Source organism: Parambassis ranga, chromosome 14, assembly GCF_900634625.1.
Source record: "Parambassis ranga chromosome 14, fParRan2.1, whole genome shotgun sequence".
NCBI classification, from domain to species: domain Eukaryota; kingdom Metazoa; phylum Chordata; class Actinopteri; family Ambassidae; genus Parambassis; species Parambassis ranga.
Genome location: NC_041034.1, coordinates 1,150,518 through 1,176,032, shown reverse-complemented (window position 1 = coordinate 1,176,032; position 25,515 = coordinate 1,150,518). Strand labels below are relative to the sequence as shown.

Here is a 25,515-nt window from a genome sequence, read left to right as displayed (position 1 = left end):
ACTTTACTAATCACACTTAGTGAAAATCATAACAGCAGAGCGATCCAGGCAGGAGCAGCACAGCTATAAACCAAGCTCCTGAAGTTTCCCTCAGATTAACCAACCTCTCCGACCACATGACCCCGACAGCTGCTTTCTGTTTTCAGCAGGAACTGGGACTTGACGGTGAGGTGGGGCGTAGGTGAGGTTACTGAGCAGGAAACAATCCTGCTCTGATTTCTCCCAATCACAAACAGATGTGGGGACTCATGTTCCCCCGCTGCTGATGAACCAGTTACAAATGCATCAAAACCAGGGGCGCCTGATATTCCAGCAACATCTGGAGTCGATCTGGAAGTCCAGAGTCCAACAGGAGTGTCATACAAGCTACCAGAAATACGTGCATACAGTAACACCACATCACGCTTTACGCACAAACTCCAAACTCATCAAAAACACCATGTAGAGAGGACCAGGCTTCTGCATCAGCAACATACAAAGACACAATGAGGACAAACAAAGACAAACAGAAAAAGCTCTGGTGGCGTATAATCAGGTCTCATCTACATAAAAACAAACACCAACATTAATGCACAGATGATCCTCCCATCCTCCACATCTTTTCTGGATATGTCTTTCTACACGATGTCTCCTTGTGTCCAGGTCTGAGCCAGAATAATGAACAACACACCGTACACAGCGTGTTGTCGTGGATGTGTGAGGGTGCACCGTGTCTTTAAAGCAGCTTTCAAGCAGCTCTCTGTGAACACAGATAAAAATCCACTTATTCTGTGGAATTAGAAGAAAAAAGAAGAAGCTGCATATTTCTGATGTTTTTCTGTCTGGAGGCTGAAAATAGTTCCTCTTTCTCTCCCACACGCTCTCTGGAGTTTCCCAGAAGTGTTTCCAGCTGTACAGATGTAGCTGTACTGACCTGTCATTGTTAGACTGATAACTGGATTCAACTTTTTATTGGCTACTTCATCACTGATGTGGGAATCACTGTATTCCATCATCTACATCATCCAGACCATGACAGGAGGAACGTCAGGGCTGTACTGAGCACCGGTTCCCAGAAGGTTCCAGCACCAATATCATAAATTACACTGACAGAACGCAATGTTCGTTAAAGATACAAAGCATGTTTAACCCTTTGACTACTATATTATAACAGGTCACCTTCTTTTTTTAATGATTCTGTCAGAAAATGTTCTTTGTATTAATTATTTTTCCTGTTTTTCTTGACAGATGAAATATAACTTTCAAAAGCTGGCACATATTTGTTATTATGTTATAAATGCTCAGAACAGTGTGTAATAACAAGAAAAGTAAAAAAAACGATTTGAATTTTCATCAAATTTCTCTTTATAAACAACTATAAATGTGCAGCGACAAGACAACAAGAGATCACAAAGATTAAACTCAAACTATTTCACATCAACTCTCCTACGCTCCACTAAAGCCCCGCCCCCTGGCCACTTACGGTCATTACCGTAATGAATGTAATAGCGATCGAAAGAGCCGTTTGTCAGCTTTCAGGATTTTTTCAATAGTGCGAACACAACCCGAGCTACGGTAGTTTGAACAGCGTGTGTCCATTTCTGGGTTAAAACGTATGCTTAAAATCATGATAATGTCTGAATACACTCTGCTGTGCGTTTGTTGTTTTTAATATCTCAGTCAAACTGTAAAAACAGTACTAATAATCCCTGAATGCATCATGTGTGGGACAGTTCATTGTGATAACTGAATCCAAACTTTAAATATGTGAACCTAAAGTAAAGGTGTAACTGTGGATGTCTGTGCAATGATGGAACCTAATGAGAGAGAAATCATTTCATTCTGCGGAGTGACTGTTTGTGTTTATGATTGAATGTAAATCTGTGATGACCCGATCACAGCTAACATACAGGACAACATGTGCTGTTTGTATGTAAGTGTGTGTGTGTAGGGGGATGGGTGTGATCTGTCAGTGTGTGTGTGTCATGCATGAAAAGCCTTTCTGATCCAGTTAGTGTGACACATTCATACATGTATAAAGGCCATGAAGTCAGAGCAGAAGGACAAGAATCCATCCGGCTCCACTGAAAGTCACGTCGTGTTTTTCATAACAGATGGTGTCAGAGGAGGAGAGCTAAACTGTACGACGGCGGCAGAGCAACAACGCCGCTGCGCTCTCCTGCTGCCTTATCACTCGGCTCCAGACCTCTGAGGTACCGGATCTGAAAACATCTTTGATGCTCGCCGCTGCATAAACTCCAACATGTGCGGAGCGTGGTACAGCAGGGGTCAGAGCACAGAGAAGTAGGCCAGGAGGAACCCTGCAGCCTGGACCGCACGCTAACATGACGGATTCCTTTAAGATCCAAAGAGACAAACACATCCTGACTGAATGTACACGCTGCAATATATGTGGATGTAAATACGGCATCACTGAGCTGCAGGGGGTTTTCCACTGCAGGGACACGGGAGTTATTTCACTGCACTCAGCTTTAAGCTAGGCGTGCTACCTGCTAACCACAAAGGAACAGATGTATTAATCCACTGCTGTGAGAAAGCACTATTTTATTTAAGATAAAATAGTTCCTGTTCTTCATCCTGCTTCTGCTAGGTGCTAAACAGTCTTTGTTTATCTACATGTTTAGCCAAAAGGCATTTGTGTTTAACTAATCAGCATAAACCTTGCCCTGAACTTCTCCGGTTCCTGTAGAAGGTCCTGAAGGAGCCCCAACAAATCGTGGTCTGCCTAAAATGGCGTGGCGGTTCCTGCTGTGGAAATACACTTCAGGTTCTCCAACCAAAGCAGCTGCACAAGACTCTGCCACAAATAATGAATCAGTGCTGCTGTGTTACAGTAAAGTGGAACATTTAACCTCTGCCATCTGTTCCTCTCTCTCCCCGTCTTTCTCTACCTCTCTTGACCGCTGGTGCTCTCAGATCTGATCGATAACGCTCACTGAATAGAAATGTTATTAAAGCCCGGAGCAACTCCGGAGCCATCACAGCATCAGATGAAGGGCTGCAGATGGAACTACTTTACAGGGCGGCAGGTGACACGGCCTTCGTCCTTCAGACTAAACCAGCTGAAGTGCCGCTGAGCAAGACTTCAACCTACAAAGATGACGAGCATCACTTTTGGTAAACATAAAAAAGTGATAAGCTGCCAGATGATGCAATCATCAAACATCTTAGAATCAGCTTCTTCAGCAGCGAGCTCCTGTGTGTTAATCCCTCCGATCTGTGATTCCATCCTGGTAATTAGATTAATGGGCCGATGCTCTTCAGGCCGCTTGCAAACAAACAGCTGAGAATTCGCCAACATCATGGTCCAGGGATGTTCATATGAAACACACTGAACTTCTCTGAGGTCAACGTTCCCCTCCAGCCAGGACAGGAGATTGATAAGAGAACAAACTCCCACAGTTCCATCCTCCAGACTTCAAGCTATATGAAGTTAGGCTGAACCACATGTGCTGCGAACCAGAGATCAGAAGAGACTGATGGTTCACAGCCTTTTCTGGTTTGATCACAGTTTGTTCATATTTTCCTCACAGAGATGACGATGATCTTCTACAGACATGCTAACTGCTGCTAGATGGCTTTCAAAGATCTTCAGTGGTTTGCTCTCTGTCCCTCTGTCCTGCAGAGGGTAAAGATCCTGCTGTAGATATATGCCTAATGTTCTCCATCAAAAACAGCTGGCCAAACCTCTGCCTCAAATCAATGAGCTTTAGAATAGAAGAGATGTTTTTACTGACGAAGTTTAGAAGGTCACCGCACACTTTTAAACAATCTGACAATCTGTCCCTGTCGTCAACATGTCTCACAGCTCATTGTAATAACCCAGGCTCTGCACCTTCACTCTGAGATTTACAGAAATAGACGTGTGCTGCCACCTCCTGCAGCCTGACTCTCAGTTTACCGGCCTGTCTGTCACAGCAGACCTGTGGAAGGATTTACTCTGTTTACTGCTTCATCTGGCTTCATGTGTCCAAGTGAGAGCAACACCAGTCCAGCCTGAGAGCAACCACTGAGGGACAGGTCTGGCAGCAGTGAGAATAAAAACCACACCACAGGACGTAATGCACCATGTTCAGAAGATGTCTGAGCATCCTGCAGCTCACATCGGTAAATCCACAAATGTTTCACGCTTCCTGTCTACTAAGGGTTAGCCGTTACAGCTACATCTAGAGGCCACTGCAGGAACTGCATGTCAGTACGGGCAGACATGATGACACGCTGCCTTTTGTTTGTCTTTTTCTGCCCGTGTCCCTCTGATGAAGACACTGATACAGAGCAGAAGACACAAAAAGCACATCCTCCTCCTCCTCTCCTCTGTTCTGCCTCATCCGATTTCAATCACAGGTGCCATGGTGCAGCGTTATTTTTAGCCTGCAGAGGATATCTATAGCCTCTCTGCTGAAGCATCTGTCACAGATGCTGCTGCTGGTCCTTCACCTTTTCTGTCATCCACATTTCCATCTAAAGGCGTCACAGCACTGCAAAAATAAGCACAGCTATGGTTTTTTTATTGCAGAGGCATTGAAGCGAGTGCGTAGGTGTGAGGAGGAGGAGGAGGAGGAGGGAAAGAAATGAGAGCTGGGGCTCCGGCAGGTTCTCAGAGCAGGAGGGATCCTCAGTGGGGAGAAGGCTGTTTATAGTGTTTATGTAATGAGATGGAAAAAAATATTCAGCTGCTACTGAAAAACACTCAGAAACACTTCACCTCACAATGATGACCTTTACTGAAGCAACCAGATCCAAATCTGATGGAACGCTGATAAAACTCTCTGTCGTCAAGAAACTGATCCTGTGGAACGGATTCAAGAAAAGAAGAATAACGGTTTTTCAAGGTTTAGGCAAAACTAGTCATTCTGGAAGTTTACAGTTTAAAGAAATATTAAAAAACATGACCGAGATCCAAACACACCGGCAGCGAGACGAGATGAGCACGCAACCACAAGAGGGCGCTCTGCTACATATCACATCATTGCTCCTTATCGTGGTTTTCTCCCAGAGGTTTGCAGGTATCGACTGATTTTCCTCTTCATATGGTCACATGTGGCCAAACCAACAGATCCAGGTGTCAGACCGGAATAATCCAGCCATGAGGCTGATACATGAGCATACAAAGGCAAAGATGAGGCGGACATTCCCTCAAGGCTCTGTGGTCCCTGTGGGACTATTGACCCATCATGAACATCACTTTGGTTTTAACCCAGTTAGTCCAGTAACCCAGTCTTTTAAAAACCAAACTGCACTGCCTTGATTGACATCTGGGTTGACATGATAATCCACCTACAAAATCTGACTTCATCTTACATTTTCTGGTGAGAATGGGCTGAAGAACATGAATGAACTAGGAGGCCAGAAACAGGATTACATGGAATTGACGAGGACTACAGTACCCATGAGTCTAAGCAGCAACAATCAAAGTCCTCCAGCACAGAGTTCACATTCCTACAGCAAGAGTAGACACCTTTTTAAAAAGTAAAGCTGTGGATGAACACTTCCTCTACAGAAGGTGCAGATTTCTATTACACCAACACGAATCAGAAACACTTATTAAAGAATAAAAGAAGCTGTCGTCACTGCATTGAGCTTCAGAAGTCTCTTTCAACAGCCTCTTTCTTGTCTTCTCTGCTCCTGGTATCAGATTTTAGAGTCGATACTTGCATCTATTTTGGTCCTCTCTCTGACTGATATCCAACTCCAGAACGTTCCGACCAGAAAACCACCAAGAATGTCCTTGTTTTTAAGAAAGGATGTGGAATTAAAGAGAATGTTTGACAGAGAGGTTATAATGCGGTGATGATCAGATAGCAGCCCAGCACAAAAATGTTTGGAATGACCTTTCAGAGGCTGCAAACCTGTGTGTGAGTGGAAACCAGGCACAAACTGTACCAGGATACGCTGCATATTTTACATAACAGTCAGTGAAAAAAAACCAACCATAATCCCTGTGTGTGTGGGGGGAGTGTGTGAGGATGAAACTCTCTGACAGGCAGCATGAAGCCCTGAGACGCTCAGTCTTCACTCAGTCCGGTGATTGCTCCTATTCCCAATGACTTAGTCTAATGAAGCAGAACTCCTCCAGTCTGAGCGACGGAGGCGGAGCTCCTGAGTCAGCGCGCTCACAGCTCCGGTCGCACCTCCGCCATGCTTTACGTGGTGAAACTGAGACCTGCTGGACATTTGGTGCGGGTGTCGCTCCCTCATCGTCGTCTCGGGAAGTGACATGCTGACCGCAGACAGAGGAGGGGGGCGCAGATTCTGGGTGCTGAGTCTGAGTTCGCTCTGAACGCAGAAAGACGAGGATGAACTGAGGTGGACCCAGATTCTCTGAGGATGATGATGAAATATGTGGAGGAAGCGGGAAAGACTCAGCCTCAGATTTACACCTATGAGGGCCAATCAGAGTCCTGTTGGTGTTTTGGCAGACTGCTGCTCCATGAAGACCTTCCTGGTTTGTTAACAGCACTGACATATTGGACTGCCAGCAGTTAAGAACCATTGATCCTCAGTGTTTGCTCTCTGGCAGCTCCAGCTCTCATCACTCTGCAGTGTTTTGACCTCAAACATAATTCAAATATTTTATTTAAACTCATTCACAGGTTTTTATTTGCTAACAGTGTGCTGGTGATTTAAAGGAGAATGATGTGGAACAGTGTGGATCAATGCAAAGGTATCTTCAGTGTGCGTCTTTAAACTTCCATCGCGCCCCAGCAGCTCTGATGGGTTAGCTTCAGTGCAGCGCTGTGCAGCATGTGTCTGCAGTGTTAGCTCAGTGTTTAGCAGCACTGTGACGTTGTCAGCCATAAGGATGGAGCGGCAGCAGGGTTAGCTGTCCCCCGCCAGCTCCCAGATGGTCTGAGAACGATGTGTGAAGGGACGACCAAAGAAAGAAGAAGAACATGATCTCTCTGCAACTCTGCTCACGCAAAGCGGACATGCTACTGCCGCTCAACAAACACAAAGCAAATCACAGACTGATGCTGGATCGAACATTCAAAGCGACGTGCGGAGGGACAGGACTTCTGTGTGGGGTACTGTCCCACACACACTGCTGGGTTTTTGGAGGCTAATCCTGAACTGTGAGGTAGGAAAAGACGTTTAACTCTCCACAGACAACAGGAAGACCGAACCACCTGCAGCTGCTGCAAAAAGAACCGGCTAAACGGAAAGATCAATACGGACTCCAAACATTTTCACGCTCGCTTGAAGCCGAAATGCTCAATATCAATCACAACATGCAGGCCTGATGGAGAAGCACCAGCAGAGAGCATTCAACTGTGAGAACATCTTCATCACACATGTTGATATCAAACCCCGACAAAACCAGAGTTTAGTTCACACATGAACCAAGGCCTGAACCTAACAGGAGCCTCCTGGAACCATACAAACAGGAAGTCTGCCATTTTGAATTATCTGAGCTGTTTTAACAAACTCCTCCTGCAGAAGTGAATCTACTTCTGGTACATCACTAATAGATTTGATCAAAAGCTCTCAAATGCCTGAACAGCATCGCCATGGTGGAACAGTGAGTTCTGTTATTTCCCTGCAGATCAACCAATCAATCACTGAATCTATCAGTCAGTCGTGCTTCCTGGTCGTGCTGAGAAGTGTTGGTTTTTTACAGAATGTTGTCAGTGCCAACACTTTTTTGGGGGGATTTTCAACATGTAATAGATTGGGCTTTGACTTTATGATACGATGCATTCAAGGACTCATTTACACGTCTACTCACACACATTTTTTATAGGCACAGCATATTTTGTGGAGATTAGCAGCCGGTGCAGTTTATGTTTCGGTTGCTGTGGTGTTTGGAGGGAGGAGGGAAATGACAGAGAGAAGCGCTGCACTACTTGTATCCAGGCAGACGAAGAAAACCTGTGAGGGAACTACCCACAATGCCCCTGTGGGCTCGCATTAGCTGCCACCCTCCCTACTTCGAATCTCTCACACACACACACACACACACATAAATGAGGCAGTGTGCTTAACTCAGCAAACTGCAGGCCAAGCTGCGATCACTCATGTTTGTCTCTGAGCGCTCTCTTTGTTTTTCCAGTGTGTTCTGCCTCTCAGACCGTTTGTGTAAGCGTGTTTACAGCTCTGTCTCATAAACACTGTGCGCACCATGAGCCTCCGATCTGAACCCTTCCAAAACATTCAGAATCGTTGGCTGCACAGTGCGTTTCATGCTGAATAAATACACATGTCTAAGATGATTTTAGTTGGAGCAGGGTTGTTATTATCTCCCATGAGTAGATGTCACCAGTGAGCATCAGTGCTGCATCCTGCAGAGGTCACACAGGGTGCTGTTAAATCAACTTCCTACATGCATCCACAGTGCAGCATAAACTGAAGGATTTAAAGAGAAGACGTTTTGTGTTGCAGGGACGCAACCAACAAACAGACAAAGCCTTCGATGGCCTCCTAATTACCCACAGACACCAAGCTGTTAACCAGTTTGTTTCTGCGATCAAGTTGGTCATTTCAAGATGGACGTCTAAGGGGACTGACTCACTTTGGGAGTCAGCCCTCAAGTGGACACCAGTTGAACTGCAGGTTGTGACAAACTGGATTAATTTCTGTGGAAATCTGTGAAGAACGTAGCAGCTAAATGATAGATCTACAGGAAGCAGACGCCGGACTTCTTTCAACAATGCTGGTGACGTAGCAGTTTGGGCGCCCCCGTGTGGCCATCATCTCACCAGTGTTTGTGGTCTAAAAAACCTTCTTCCAACAATTGCACATTTTTTGTTTCTGACACTACCCAGAGCTGCTCTCCTGCCCTCTGGGCTCCACGCTGAAGCTTTGGCCCCTGCTGGGACCGGGCATGTACGCCAACACCCTGCGCCGCAGACACACTCCTGCCATCCAAATCCCCGTTTAATACCAGGACATGACAGACTAATGGAGAGGGGTGAGGGAGGGGGAGGCCGAAACAGACAGCCTCCCCTCCCCTCAAACACAAAACACACCACGCCTCTGGCAGGACACCTCCACAACCTCTTTAATATCAGATGACACAGCAGACAAAGCCACAACAGACAAAATGGCCACTTCACTACAGTCTGAATGCATCCAGTCAGAATTCTGACTTTAATCCCTGAAAAGTGAGGTGACAGCGAGTCTGATGCGAGCACCGATGAGGATGGCCCTCGTGGGGGATCAGCTGTTTGGATGCATACAGAGACAGAAACAGATCAGGGGCATGTTTTCCTCTCCAACAGACAGCATCAGCTAAGTCATGCAGATTCAGTCACATCCACAAACTGCTGCTTCTGTGCCCCAAATACAGAGCGACACGACCTCCCGCCTGCTACAACGCCACGTGCCGCCGGCTGATTCGCTGTCTGTGGTGGACGCATGTGATTTAATTTAAATCATCTCTGATTGAGTTCCTAAACATTTCACCAAACACACAGTTTGTGATCAGACTGAATAAACCAAACACCATAAATATACCTGAAAACTGGCTTTTGTGCAACGTCATCCTGGACGTTCAGACTCGGTACAGTCTTTGATATTACATATTGATCTGATGCACTCACTGGTGGTGGAGTGCTGACTCTTAACGGACGCCGCTCTGAGAGATAAATGGAGCTGTGCTCAGCAGCATGCGTGCCAGCTCATCTGTGCAGGCTTATGGGATTGGACGGAGAGAGAGGGTGGAACCACAGAGCAGGAACCATCAGAGACTTTTAAATAAATATCTGATCTGTCATGGCAAATCTATCATCCTGATTACTTCACCTCACACACACAGGCAGCGACCTTTGACCCCTAAATACTGATCAGTTCATCCTCCATGTGTGGAGAATGTGAATCTGTCCTGGTGTTCCAGAGCTATGATAAAGTAATAATCATCTTACTGTGGAGATTTATCAGATTCCATCTCATAAATCTACAAATGAGTCAAATAAACTCAGAAATTTACATCAAAGGTTTAAAAAATATTTAAGCAGCAGTTCCTGCAGTGGAGACACATTTAGTGCTGACCTGCTGACCCAAAAAACACACAGGCCTCTCCATCCACGGCGCTTCACCACACACACCCTGCATGTAAACTGCTGAGGAAGAGTCGAAGGTTTAAAACAGAGAGGAAGCACCAGATGAGTTCATGCATGGTCACAACAAATATATCCCTGCAGGACTCCCACGCAGCGCATCAGGCTGAATCACTACCTGCTGCCACATCTTCCCACTGAACTACCTCTGCCGAACCACAGCCGACCTGCACACACCTAAAAAACTACCTAAACCAGCACATCATGAGTCTGCCACAGAGGAGGACTCTGCAGAGTTCAGGGCTCCAGCTCATTAATCACTTGACATCTTGCGTAAATCCCTAAACCTCGGCCAACATATGATATGAGGAGGGAGGCCTCCGCAGCACTGATCACTGGTTCGTTTCAGACGAGCAGCTTCTTCCACCTGGAGTTCATTTACAGACACGTCAGGTATGAGGGAGGCTTGCTCTGCAGCGACATGATGCTCAGGGAGACAGAAGTGAGTTTAATCAGGGAGAACATGGAGCCAGACGAGAAGGATGATGATGATGGAAGAAGATGGATAATAATACGAGCTGCACTCCTAGAACCTCTCATTTATTTCAGAGGAACAGGAAGCTGTGGGTCTGAACCACAAGCAAGCAGATCCCAGCCCGACACACCGAGGAGGAGAGCGTGACGGAGAGGAGAGGACTGCAAAGAAAACCCCCCGAATCCACAAAATCCACAACGCCAAGTTTCAGCTTTTATGTAGAAATGTTTGACTTTACTCTCACAGAACGATCTCTTTCTTCTAGATTTAGTCTTGGCTTCTTGATTTCTTATGATTTTATGACTTTATCATCAGATAACTAATTTATTTTTATGTATTTTATAAGTTTAAGCTCAGAGAAATCTGTTTTTTAAATGAGATATCTTTAAGAATTTTCAAGTTTCTCAGAAATGTTTAACATCAGAAAATGTCCACAGCTGAGCAGTGGACAGCCACTGATCCATGAGCTGAAACGCCATCAGCCTGATGAACACAAACATCACCTCTCCCTCGTGCTGCATTCAGGTTCTCACAGGACAATCCAAATCAAGCTTCTTCAACATCATTCTGTGGACAGGCTGATGGCTGCAGGCGACGCTCCGTGAATAATCCACAGCTGGGCCGGCTCGTCCATGTCCACACGCTGATTTAAGACTTTACAACAATTAGCTACAGCCACTTAACAGCAGCAGCTGGAACAGCTCGGTGTGGAGGGCCAGGCGGGGCCACACACACACAGCTTCCACAGCTGTATAAGACAGTGTATAACCAGTATGTGAAGGACTTCTCAGGTGTTTGAGAACAGTGCTGATTTTTACCAGAGATGAATGTTTAAACAGGCTGCAGAAGAACAGCTGGAAAGACCTGATAAAGGTTTTTATCAGGCGAAGATAAAAATGTTAAAGTGTAACCAGAGAAACATCACTTGGTCCATGACTGGGTCTGATGCAGAGCGGCAAGTTCAGCCAGCCCAGGTGTAGTCTGGCCGACAACAGTCTACAAATGGTGCCAGCTGTGGGTTTAAGTTAAACACAACCACTGGTTTACTCAGCACATAAACACCGGTCATTTAAATGAAAAGGACCAGTGCTGATGTGGAATATATTCTAAGTTGATTATTCAAACATTGAATAGTTCTGCATGACTAGTCTAGTTTTTAGCATTGGTTTAACCCTGTAAAGACTGCATTTCTTGGGAGAATAACAAGTCATTTTGAAGCTGAGAAAGGAAGGAAAATCGATCAGAGCCTTTGGACAAACTTTGGGCACAGCAAGCACAACAATTTGGAATGTCCTAAAAAAGAAAGAAACCGCTGGTGTACCGAGCAACAGGCGTCGAACAGGTCGGCCAAAGAAAACAACAGTATTTGATGATGACAGAAATACTGTGAGAGCTGTGAAGAAAAACATCAGCAGTGACGTCACCGACGACCTCCACAGCACAGGGGTGGAGGCATCACAACCCACTGCTCCAAGAAGACTCAGAGCAGGAATACAGAGGCCAAACCACAAGATGCAAACCACCCATCGGCAGGAAGAATCAGAAGGCCAGACTGGAATTTCCACATATCTCTACCAAAGCACGGTGGAAGTAATGTCATGGCTGCTGAGAAATGGGAGGAAGGGTATCATGCAGCAGGACAACGACCCAAAGCACACTGCCAACAACACAAAGACAACTGTAAATTCACCGAGCTGGTCCAGCTCCGTGTGGACACACAGGCAGAGAGAGAGGCGTTTACAGACCATAAATCCCTCCTGCTGCTGTCCAGCTTCAGGCCTGAGCTACAAACAGCCAACATCCCCCAGGACAGAGAGCCGAACATCACAAAGACCAAGTCCTCCAGCCAGAGCAGGAAATCCCGTTCTAATCCTCACAGCCAGCCCTGAGAGGTCCGAGAAGACTTTTGGAGAAAGCCTGGCACAGAGAGCAGCCCGTTAAATCCAACGGTCCCTGAACGCTTCACCACAGAGCAGGCAGATCCATGTTCAGAGGGCATTTACAGACAATGCACCAGCGTTCTGATGTTTGCACTGGACTCAATGGTCTGCTGTGATGCTGAACGAAAACATCTGAAGCCACATGGAGAAAAAAACGTCCAAATTCTCCCAGAAAGTAAAGTCTGAGTACAGATAACGGCATCACATCAGAGTGTGATCCGACTGACTCGCATGTGGAGGTCAGTTTTTGACATAAAGTGCGTCAGCCGGGCGCTGAGAGCTGTAAAGTACCTCCATAAGCTGTGTGTCATGGCGCAAATCAACGCACAAAAGTCAAGTAGTGTAAATAAAGGCTGAGACGATAAAAACCCTGAAACTTGGATTAATCACCAAATGTATGTAAAAAGACGGCGGCTTCTTTAACCAAACTGTAGCTATATGGGACTGTAAACACTGCCCATGTTATCATCACACATGCTGTATTTTAAAGGGCCTAGCACAGGATTAACTGTAAAATGAGCCAATACTGAATGTGCTGCAGCTCACCGACTCTGAGCGGGCCTCGTGTCAGCCGCATTTACACCCCTCCATCTAATGACCTCTTCAGCAACTAGTTTCAGTTTCTATCCCTTCCCAAATCCTCATCACTTCCCTCTAAATCCCCCTCCCCGCCTCCCCCCACCGCCTCCATCTGCAGTTATTTAGAGAGCATCCAGCCACAGTTCAGACGGACACATTGTCGCCGTGTCAGAGTGCAGTCCGACAGGCTGCAGAGGGTGAAAACAATTATTTCTGTATTTTGGAAATGGTGGTAGTGAAGCTGGGTTTTACAAAAAGGTCAAAAACGGCAGGAATTAACCCTTAAAAAGCACGGAGGCCAATGCTTACATGGTTTTTACTTCAGTGTAATCAAACTAAATGACTGTTCCCCACATTGGACACATGAATGTTATGACAACACAAGACGTCACTGAACATGTCTGATAGCTAGCATGTAGCAGTTAGCATGTCTGAGGATTGTTGTGTCTTTGTGAGGAAAATATGAACAAAACAACCTGTTATCAAACATGTGTGTGGATGCTCTCATTCATCCAGGTCATAGTCATGTCACAGAGTTCATATCGAGGATTGAGCGAAACATCTTCAGAAAACAACAGTTGCTTCAATTCAAACTCTTGGACATGTTATCAAACAGAACTGACAGTCCTTCCTCGCAGGACTCTGCTTGTTCCACACTACAGTTCAACATGAACTCGTCGCCAGACACCGGGAAGAATTGTGGGAATTGTCATCAGGAGAAGATTCCAAATGAGCTTCAAACTCAAACACCATGTGGATCCTATTGACACTGTGGTTGGAGTTTAGTCTCCATGTGTCAGAAACACCATCATTTGTTAGCATCGATTCTCTACACACACACAACCACTGAGTGAGGAAGAAAGACACACTGACCACAGCAGCTGTCCACCTGCCGACACACACACACTGACAGCTATCAGCCAGTCACACAAATCAACAGAAAACAGTGATGTCTGTCTCCCTCTCACTCTCCCCCTCACAGTCCCAGGCACTGAGACAGACAGGGAGGACTGTGTGCCTCAGTGTCTGCAGTCTGTTGTCAAGAATATAGACAGATACAAGAAAAAAATATTCACCTTTCACCCTCATCTGATAAAGAATACAGTCAAAGGTTACGTTTTTAAGGAGCTGTCCCATCGCTGCAGAGGTCAGACAAAGGGTAGGACATTGACTTCCGATCAGGATCCAGTGGGAGCGCAGACTGGCTGCTAGATCTTCAGGTCTGATGGCTCTTAACTCAATAAAACCAGAGACAAAAAGGCATCGAGGCTCGAAGGCTCACAGAGACGAGCTCAGTCAGCAGTGTTTAAAACTGAGAGCTGAATCAACACCGAACACCAAAACCTGAACGCACCATGTGAGACGAACGGGTCCAAGTCTGAGCCTAAAATTCTAACACTTCATCCAAACCACTTCATTTGCATGAAGCAGAAGCTGGTTTGCTGAGGCTGTAAAAATGTAAATAGTTAATATCTATGCATCTGAAGCTGCCTGTTCACGTGTGGTAACACCAGTGGGAGACTGGTGTACTGGTGATGACTGGTGTGTTTTAAAGTCACTGCTATATGTTTGGGGTTCTAGGAGAAAGTATTCTTAAGATATCGTGCCTACATCTACTTCCCAGAAACCTCATCGGGGCCTGGCTACGGATATCTGGAGCTGCAGGTTGGTAAATAAGAAGCTGGAAAGGATCATCCACACACACACACACGCACACACACACACACACACACACACACTCTCACACACACAGCAAAGCTGCTGGTCTCAGTCCTTTATTCAGCACCAGCCTGGAGTCTGCTCCACAGTGACTCTTACAGCTCAAGGCCGACAGACAATCACACACTTCAGAATCATTTAAACACAAAGCCTCCTTTCAGCTCGGCTTTCTGTCCTCATGCTGTCTGTCTGTTGATAAGTTAGCATCTGATTGCCTGCTAAATTCTGACATTTGTTTCTGTCGGAGAAGTGTAATAAAAAATCCTCTGTGTATCTTACTACACTTGGCAGACGCCTCCATTAACGTGAACAGCCTGTTCGTGTAAATCCTCCTCATGCTGAGTTTTTCTTTTTTTTTTTGACATTTCCAGCTCTGAGCTGATGGCAGAACTCCAGCTCAGTGCAGCAGATACATGTGGACAGACACAGGGAAATATCTGCTACTCAGTTCTGCCATTTCTAAAAACAGGGAACCCGCCGAGGGGAAAATAAATATCCCGGAGAAAGCTGAAAGAAATTAGAGCAGGTGGATCGCTCTCTGTTCCCACTACGCTCCTAGATGTGGGGAAAACCAAACAAGAACCAAAAGATCTGGAAGCTGGAGGCGGGTCATTGTGCTGCTGGACAGCCGCTGGAGCACGGCTGTCAAGGATACAACGTACACTAACAAACAACCACACTATGCTAATAAACTGAAATAGTACGTAATTCCTCTCTTAAGTGGGAGCGTCAGAACACACACAGGGTCGCTGGGGCGCTGGAGCCTGGCCCAGCTACAAGAGAGAGGTGGGCTACACCTGGAACAAGTCACCAGACTCGTCGACTAATAGTCGACAACTAATTTAGTGTTAGGGAATGATCCTTTTGCTCGTGGCGTAGCTGGATGGTTGGAGCTTTGGACGCAAGAGGTCCTAGGTTAAAAACCAGGATGCGCGCCTGCATGAGAACTGTGCAGAGTCCACTGTAACACACACACACACACACACACACACACACACACACACACACACACACCTTTTTTACCTTAAAAAACAAGGCAAGCAAAGCATGAACCCGGGGCTTCGGCCCAAGGGCTTCAGCTGGCAAGCGGCAGCATGGAGGCGGATGAGAGACAAATTAGAGGTCCTCAGTCATCGACGATAAGTCGACTAGTCATTACGGTAGTCGATGACTAGTTGACTATTGAAATAGTCATTAGTTGCAGCCCTAGTCTATTGTGGGGCTAACAGACATGAACACTTGGAGCCGATTGTTGGAATGTCCCATCCGACCACCAGGTGTGAACCTTCCTGCTGTGAGCTGACACCACCTATAACATCAGATTTATTTTATAAAATATGTTTCTTTGAATGTTTGTCAAGTCTGTGCACACCTGCAGGCCTCAAAACTTATCATCGCCCCTCCTCCAGTAACATGGAGGGAGGATGGAGGAAGCATCTTTAATCCAGGAGGAAGTCTTCAACACTAAGAATAATCCAGGAGTGCTGTCCAAGAATGAAAGAAGCCTCATTGTTAGCGGCTGCACACTGTGTCTGAGCAGCTGTATGCAGAAAAACAAACGAAGAATCTTTCTCACATTCCGTCTTGCTGCAGAAAAAAGTGCCGGTTCAGTAACTCAGGATTTAAATGTGTGAAAGCAAAGCTAAAAATACCAGCTTTCCAGCCAATTTAATCTTCTTCTTTCCATCCTTTTTCTAAACTGCGAGGGCAGAGAGCGAGTGATTCACACAGAGGGAAGAATATCTGCACACGCTCCCTTCACCTCTGAACCCTCCGCTGCAGAGCGATCCGACGCCGCTTCACTCACAGCAGAGCTGCTCACTTCACACAGCTCAACACCACCTCACATCGAACCAACACTTCCTTCCAAACCTGCTTCTGATTAGCAGTTTGTGTAACGTTGGCTTTGTCATTTCTCATTGTGAGACAGCAGGGGGACAGACTGCAGAGGTCTGGTGGTAGCTTGTTAGATTAGCTGCTAACTGGTAGCACACAACAACAAACATACTGGTCTAAAGGAGACGAACCTAGCTCTTAAAAAATGCACCACATTATTTATTCTGAATTAATAAGATATTTTATGAATAAAGAGGTACGCTCTGAGTATTTTAAAGAACAATGTGTCCAAGTAACAGGTTACTACAGACCAGGGGTCAGCAACCTGCAGCATTTAAAGAGCCATCCATCCATCCATCCATCCATCCATCCATCCATCCATCCATCCATCCATCCATCCATCCATTTAAAGAGCCATTTGGGTAAAACTCTGAGCCACAAACCCGGTTTGACCAATAACTGAACAACACTAAAAATAGGCTTCATGTTATTTTATACATTAACAGAAAATGGAAGTTTATATGTTATGTAATGTAAATTTCATTGCGCCATCATTCCTACATTTCCTACAGGAGTCATCCGTCAACCTGAATATGAAACACATCAGTTCAGGGTCTGAAATAAAAATTATTATTATATCAAAATAACAGCTTGTTTATTGATTTCTTTCAGTTGGTTAAGGTGATTACCAGGCCTGCAACGACTAGTCAATGGCAAAATTTAACAACTAATGTAGCAGTCCACGGTCGTTAGTGACGCCATCACATGGCGATGGTGTAACGCATTTGAAGGGAGGAAGGATTCTCTGGCCTGTGGTGCAGCGGGATGATTGGTGCTTTGGGTGTATGAGGAGGAGCCGTCTGTGAGGTCGACGTGGAGTAAAGCTTTCCAAACGGCATGACCCGAGGGCTCCGGCCAAAGATCTTCAGCTCTATACATTGAAGCGGCAGCACGGATGAAGCAACAACAAATTAGAAGTCCAAAGTAGTCATGAAGGTAGTCGATGACTGGTCGACTATTGAAACTTGATGCTTACTTTATGAAAATATAAATGCAAATAGAAGACAAGAGAATCCGGTCATGTGACTGCTGGTCAGATCAGTCCATCATGGCTTCCTTGTTGTGCTGTGCAGAATCATTTTTCCTGCTTTATTTCTGGAGGATTTCCATCAGGCGTGCTGAGTAAAACGGTTTGATGATCATTATATTCGGTCGGATTTTCATACTTGATGCATTCACAGACCGTGGGAAGAATCCGAGTCTGATGATCCTTCCCGTCCACATCTTCTGGCCTGCTGAGACACTTGCTCCCTGTTTGTCTGTAAGGCTTCATCTCCAAAAAACAGTGTGTGCAGTAAACACCAGACACCGTTAAAGAGAGAACCGACTCCATCAGATGCGCCGACACGTGTCTGTTTTTAGGCGAACGCACAGCACAGAGGTGGGTAAACACACTTCTGCAGGTACACACACCTCTGCATCAGCTGCTGTGTCCAGCCTCCAGCAGAGCAGGATTATATAAAAATGCATCCTCTGCTCAGGAAATGAGTTCATTCTCAGTGGAAAGAGCCTTAAAAGGAGGAGGACTCAGCCACTCGGCCTGCTCTCAGCTCCAGGATCTGCTGCGTGTGCCTGATCTTCCTGCTGGCTGCTGCCATGATTTATTTAAGCCGACTCCAAAGCAGCAGCCGTCATACGTCACTGTACTCAGCATCAGCCGAGCACCTAAATATAAATGTCACCAGTGAAGCAGGAGAAACCAGAAAGGACGACAGCTGCTCGACCGTCGGCTACAGTAGCTGCATCTGTGATAAATAAGTATGTTTATGATTCAAATATCGATCTGTGACTTCATGCTCGCCAACATGCAGTGGGAATAAACCTGGACAGATTCCTGAGCAGATACAGTGGTGCTGGACGAAGCCGGCCTGTGTTTTATAAAAGCCGACGTGATGAAAGTGAAAGCCTGTTCTGTTTTTCTCTTGCTGTACTACTGACCCTGTTCTATATTAATCTGAGAGTGCAGGCGGAGCAGAGAGGAAAAAGCTGCTCTCACATTAATGCAGAATATCTGCAGGTTATAAGCAGAGCAGGGCGGAGGACACACATCTGATCGGACTTCCTGTTTCCAGCACGTCGACACGCCGATGGAGAGTCTGTCATTACAAACACAGGGCTGATGGGAAAATGTTCGAGTCATGTGACTGGCTGCATGTTGTAAACATGTTGGTGCCAGTAAGAGAGGAAATAATCAGCACAGCAGGACGCCCACATCCTGAAGTCACCCTGTAAGAGCAGAAAGCACGAACTCCTGCTGGTAGTCCAACGTCCAACACCCAGAATGCACCGGGCCGGTCACTGCTTCAAACAGCTGGTCACACTCATTAAGGTGAGGTTAAACCATCAGGCTCAGGACTTAACCTAAGACCGCACAGCTTTCCCAGCTTACATTCAATTTGTACATTTAGGAAGGAAAAATTCCAATTTGTTCATTTCCAAAATAAATATAGTACAACTGGACAGTTCAAAGTCCACGGTTCCCCCGGTTTTGTGGTTCTAAGGGTTAACCAGTCATCATGAAACCACCGTGAGTCCAGAACGTCAGAGTAGCCAGTGGCTGTTTTGTCCCACCCTCTGTTCCACTCTGTGCAGCCGACCTTGAACCCGAAGCTCAGACCGACAGAAAGCTTCCGGGAGGTGAACAAACATTAAATATGAGGAGAAGAAGAAGGACAAAGCGTGTAAGCGGTTCAAAGACTCTCAGACCTGCAGGTTCTTTGTCCGGAGGCATCACGTAATGAAACATGACTCGGCTCCTCTCACCACCGTTTTCTCCTTTTGTGGGCCTGGCAGAGGGGACCTGTCAGGTAACGGCCTCCTCCAACAGCTGGAGGGGGTCACGGGGTTGTATGACAGCAGCCTTGGAGCGATCCACATTCCTGTGGTGATTTCTTTGATATCGGATCACGCCGATTCGCCCGCTGCCCTTTACACAGCGTCACCTTCACCACTGTCTGACATTTGTGGCCGAGGAGCCGACATTCCTCTCTTTTTGCCTCTGGAAACGCGTCGCTCCCGTTCAGCCAGCTGCCTTCTGAAGGCAGGAAAGGTAACATCGACCTTCTGCCTGCATCGTCTGGACCCAGCGGACGCTGTCCAGGCGGGTCAGCACTGTCCTCCTGCCATGAGGAGGCTGAAAAAGGCCAGACAGACTCCAGACACGCAACATAACAACCAGCGTCTATACTATTTTAACTTTAGTTTAATCCTCCTCCTCCTCTCCTGACTCTATCAGTGCTGTTAGCTTAGCATCGTTATTTGTCAGGTGTCTCCGAGACATTCACAGGTTCATGACTCTGAAGCTGGATCCATACTCCACGAGAACAGAGAACTCCCTCCCCCCTGCCGACGTTGTGCAGCTCTCTCGGACACATGGCCCGGGCAGAACTTTTTCTCTCTCAGTGCTGTGCGTCAACCATGCTGTGATTGGTCGGAATTTATTGTGGGCGTGATGAATGTGTTGAAGCCAAGAGCTTCTTCAGGGCAGAACACACAGACAGAAGGAGGAAGCACAGCGACGATGGACAGTTTAGATGAGCAGCTGGCAAACAGCTGCTGGAAGGAGAAACACGGCGCACAGAGGAGAGCGTCTGTCCACAAGGTGGCGATAAAAACTAATCCCAGTATTGATCATGGCGTTACAGCGGCTCGCGCACATTAAACACCGGGAGACGGGATGTATTGTTGCAGACAGTCATCCACACGTTCACAGAGTTAAACTCACACAGACCAGAAGTAGAACAGCCTTAACTTGTCAGGATGGTGGTCGTCCTCTGAACACACGGTGGATGCGGTGGACTCGTCCGTCATCGGGCTGCTCGTCCTGCTTGTTATCACTGTGCTTTCAGCAGCCGGAGGCGGCCGTGCTGATCTCAGTGTCTAATGAGCTGCACAGTGTCAGTGCTGCTGAGATAAGGCCTGTTCAGTGAGGACGGGCTTTATGTGGGGACGTCATGTAATTATGAATAAAGCTCTGCAGCAGCTTTGCAAACGGTTACAGGAGTCAGATCTGGAATTAAAAGGCTCTTATGCTTCTCAACTAATCATCAGCAAACTCTTCATATTTATAAAGACATGACAAACAAAGCTTCGGTCCTGATCAGACCTGTTTGATTCTGGCTGTGAGACCAGATTACTGAACAGTCTGCGCTCCTCCCTGGCAGGCTGATAGTAGGGCAGATGGGGGTGGTGGAGGTGGAGGGTGGAGGGGTCCCGTGTTGTTTGGGGTCAGTGGTGTTTGGAAGTCTCTGCCTTTGTTCAAATCCCATCAAGTGTGAAAACGGGGGCAGGCCTGAGGCCCTCTGCATCATCGCTGCCGGATCATCCCACCAATCAGCAAACATCATCTCAGCACCGCTAAGGAGCCATTAACCCCGGCTCTGCCCCTGATGGCGGCCCTCACTCTCACGTCATTTACACTTCTACACTCTGCTGGCTGACGGTGATGTTCTCTGCGTCTCTGGAGAGCTCAGAGTCCGACTGCTGTGACACTACACGTCCAGGAAGTCAGACCTCAGACTGAGAAACCATCACGAGGCCTGCGAGGGCTCATCCAGGTCATGTTATATCCAAGACTTTAAATCACAGCTGCCTTTCACACATCCTCATGACTACAACACAGAGGTTTGGGACAGTTGGGTATAGGTAGAAATCTGAAGATAGACAGTCCTGCATGTCCAAAGTAAAAAGTCAAACATCCGTAAACAAGGGACTAATTTAAAAATTCTGCTTTGCACAGTTTTCATAAAAAGATGCAGCTGTAAACATGTTTATTTCTGCTATTATAAATTTGGATATTTACCATGAAGGACTATGAGGGACTGAGCAACCCATGGAGGCTGCAGGGGGAACTGCAGTTTCTGACGTTGCTCGTGCTTGTTTCTACAACCTGTTCTCCCATCTCCTTTTTTATTTTTGCAGTAACCTGATGAGTTTGAAGGCTTTTTCAAAAATGTGGAACCAAAAGCTGAACCTCCTCCAAACTGAAAGCAGAACCATGAACTGTGCTGACCCCATCTAGACTAATGACCAATCACAGATGGCACAAGTTCCAATTTCATCTTTGGACTGAGGTGTTTGGCTCTTCAAAACAGGATCTGAAAGCTGAGCTCTGACATCACTGCAGGCTCACCGATTTCAACAGAATGGCCTTAATTAAAGAACGAGAGCAGCGACCACACGGGTTCTGACTGCTGCTTATCAAAGACCGCAGGTTACAGTTAACTTTAAACCCCAGACCTGCTCAAGGTCAGAAGTGTTTCGCCTGAAAGTACAGCAGGAACGAGACAAATAAATCACACAGGTTCACTGCTTGATGCGAACATAGAAGGAGGAGGAGGAGGAACGACAGCTAACAGCTAACAGCTAACAGAGTCCAGCAGAGCTCTCAGGTCATAATGAGCTGTAGAATCAAACTGATGACTGAGATCAATGTTAGCGAGCCACCCGTGTGTGCGTCAGCAGCCACATGAGAGCTGCACGTCCAAAAGCAAGTCAACCTGCAGCAGATACATGTCGGTCGACCACAGGCGAGCTGAGGGAGGTGTCTGAACCTCACAACCGACAAGCGCCCAACCAAGAGTTAGCCTCAGCCATGTGCTAGCAGCTACGTTACCACTGCACATAATGCCAAGTCATCGTGTGACAGGCGCGGGCTGATAACAGGTGACCCTAACCGGCTGTCTGTGGATACAACATGTAAATAAAGCGGACTTCAGTTTAATGATACTATTACATGTGGTGTGAGATCAATAAGTAGCAATCACCGTCTTGGATTGTGCACGAGCAGCCGCGTCATTCTTGATAATCTAAAGGAACAGAGCAGCAGACTGGACAAACTAATCCGACCCTGGACCCGTCTTAAATCAAAGTCCAGACTGCTCCTCTTCCTCTAAGGTTTCCTGCTCTGATGGAAAACCTGCAGCTTCTCCTCATTTACAGAACAGAGCGCACGTTGTGTGTTTACATTAAATCAACACCCAACAACTTTGTGGTGAACATGTGTGACGCCTCAGAGTGATGATGGAGCCTCCTCCGCCTCCTCCCCCTCCCACCCGCCGGCCTCGCCCCTCTCCTCTCCGCCCTCCTTCCTTTAGGGATGCAGGGGCTCATCAGTACCTCTGGACCAGGCCCATCCACACACACACACACACAGACACACACAGGCTGCAGCATCGCATTGCACAAAAGCCTGAAATTGCTTCCAGCTGGAGCGGAGCTGGTCCCGGCAGAGCAGCGGAAACAAAGCCCCTCTGCCTGCACGGTCACTCGCCCAGTGCGCGCACGGAGCTGCTGCCCTGACGCTGCAGTGCGGGTCAGCCCCGTCTGACAGACCCGCACTTTCAGCAGCGCGTCCTACAGCGCTTCATTACGAAAAGACAAAGCTGCAGACAGTGCGCTGACAGCCTGAGAGTCCCCGTCCCGGCCTGCGCTGCTCCACTTCACACTCAGGATGGTGGTGGCGCACGGTGCGCCACGGTCCTCCCTGCCCTGCGCTGCGCATCCTCTGCGCGCACCAAACCCGAACAACAAAACCCGAAGGAGCAGAGAGGACAGAGCGGAGGACAGAGAGGAGGAGAGAGGACTGGAAGGAGCCGCGGGGGGACTCACCCGTCGGTGTCCGGAGGTATCGTCAATGAACGTCTGGTAGGCGGTGAGCAGGGCCTCAGCCGGTTCTTGCGAGATTCACAGCCTTAGATTCTGTCCCTGCAAGCATCCAGCACGCTGCTATGGGGGAGACACGGTTTGATGTGAGACTACAGAGAGGACGGAGAGGAGGAGGAGGAGGAGGAGGAAGAGGAGGCGGCTCTGACTGGTGGAGACAAAGAGGCGACCACGTCCTCCAAGGGTCCTAGCGCCGGAGAGTCCGCGGATACACGGTCTGATGGGTCCTAGTGCCGAATCACATCCTTATGTTGATGATTTACTTTTAATATAAAGTCAAAGACTCCAGATAAATAAATAAAATGTTATTTCCTCTGGTCCAGATCAACATGTACGAACACCATCTCAGAAGCAGCATGCTCACATTAGTTCGTTTTAAAACTAAACACTACTTAAGTAATAAAAAGACACACAAAGACCATCCAGTGTCCTCATGTCCTAAATAAAAGTATTAGCTAGTTATTATATTATTAGGAATACGTCTTGACCTGTGTTAGCTTACTTAGAATTAGCTTAAACAGTTTTAAGCTACATAAACATACAGCTAAAAGTCATAACGTCACCACAACTATGACACATGAGGACACGGCTTACACACAGCTGAGACTTCTAACACTTGTGTGCCTTATTTCATGTTATCTTATAAGCTGCCGTTTAAAGGAGCTCGGTAGCTAACTGTCCGGTGACTGCTAACAGCCGCAGCTAGCTCAAAGCGCTCCGTTTTGTCAAATGAGTGAGACTCACTCTGTCCAGGGTGTCCTCATGTCTCCTGTCCCCGGCAGACTCCAAACGGCGCACAGCGAACAGGAAGTTCTGCTGATGAACCCGGCGACACACAACCCGGAAATACGAGTAAACACAGGTGTAATCACGGTGTCTACAGGGTTCACGGTCGTGCTGCAGCCTCTGCTCAGAGCGGGTTTGTACGTCCCGGCGTGGTGACGCGATATGACGCGCTGTGACGGCGCTGTGACGCTTCCTGCTGCTTATCCCGTGAGACATATAAATAAAGTTTGACTGTTATCAGACCTGCAGATCTCCCTGACAGGGTTCATGAGGATATATTTTTGATCTGTGATGTTATTGATACGTCACTGACCGTGTGTGGTTTGGCCTGAAAAGCCCTGTGAGCTGCAGGCTGCGCTGTATATTGATTGGTTGCAGAGCTGATGTGCAGTCTGTCAGAGGTTGAAACAGATGTTCCTGGACCTCCTGGCTTTGATAGAGGTTTTGATGATTGGACGGCATTATACACACGTCATCAACTTCTCTGACAGACTGTGGCTCCAAAAAAAAAAGTGACCCAACCCGTAAAAGTTCAAATCTTAAAATTTGAAAGCCTTTTGATGTGGAGACCTGTGTTTCCATGGTAACCCTGGGTGGTTCTCACCGTCTCCGAGCTCTTTTTTGTGTTGAAAGCGATGGACTGAAATGAGCTCTGTTCTCTTCCTTTCCTGGAAAACTTGACATTTAGGAGAATTTTCTTCTCCCCCCCCCCCAACCCTCCTCCCTCACCCCCAAACTCCCCTTTGCTGGCAGCGGTTGCCGTGGTAACCCGCTGCCTCAGTGAGAGTCGGACCGTAACATGGGTCGATGTTTGTCTCCCAGGCCTGCTTGCTGGCAGTGAGCCCACATACCTTCCATCCACTGTGGGGATAATGGAGGGGAGGGGGGGGGCCACTGTAATTGGCACAAACAGCGATTACACACAAGGTGGCGCGCAGAAAGTCCCCGAGCTGCTGCTGCTGCTGCCTGCAGCGCTCACTCTCCCCTCTGTCTTCATTATATTTATTGCATGCAGCTCTTAGTTTTGAAAAAAGAGGGAGGCACGAACTAAACGAAGCAGCCGGCCCGGCGGGTCTGCGGCCGGCCCAGGCGGGCTGCGGCCGGCCCAGGCGGGCTGCGGGGCCCCAGGCGGGCTGCGGCCGGCCCCAGGCGGGCTGCGGCCGGCCCAGGCGGGCTGCGGCCTGGCCCAGGCGGGCTGCGGCCGGCCCAGGCGGGCTGCGGCCGCTGCGGGCCCGGCGCGTTGTTCAGAGAACAGCTCACACACATGTTCAGGGCGTCGTCAATAATCTGACTGTAAAGCACGAAGAGCCGCTGCTGATGATGCTGCTGCAGACAGGAGGCCATGCTTCCTGTCTCCAGCAGCAGGCGGTCCTCCTTCCTCGTCTGACTGTCTTTCAGAGAA

General features: G+C 47.4%; 1 protein-coding gene across 3 annotated transcripts in view; it reads right to left on the bottom strand.

Moving 5' to 3' along the window:
- dbn1 (drebrin 1) overlaps nucleotides 1–24,214 on the bottom strand; it is a 57,968-nt gene extending 33,754 nt beyond the window's left edge. The window contains exons 1-2 of one of the 3 annotated variants that reach the window (XM_028421313.1): nucleotides 24,072–24,214; nucleotides 23,274–23,390 (exon numbers count right to left, since the gene is read on the bottom strand). The gene's annotated coding sequence lies outside the window, so the exon portion shown is untranslated. Of the gene's footprint in view, nucleotides 1–23,273; nucleotides 23,456–24,071 lie in introns of those variants that run through there. The other 2 variants (XM_028421314.1, XM_028421311.1) reach the window with 2 other exon arrangements.
- Nucleotides 24,215–25,515: the final 1,301 nt, after the last annotated feature.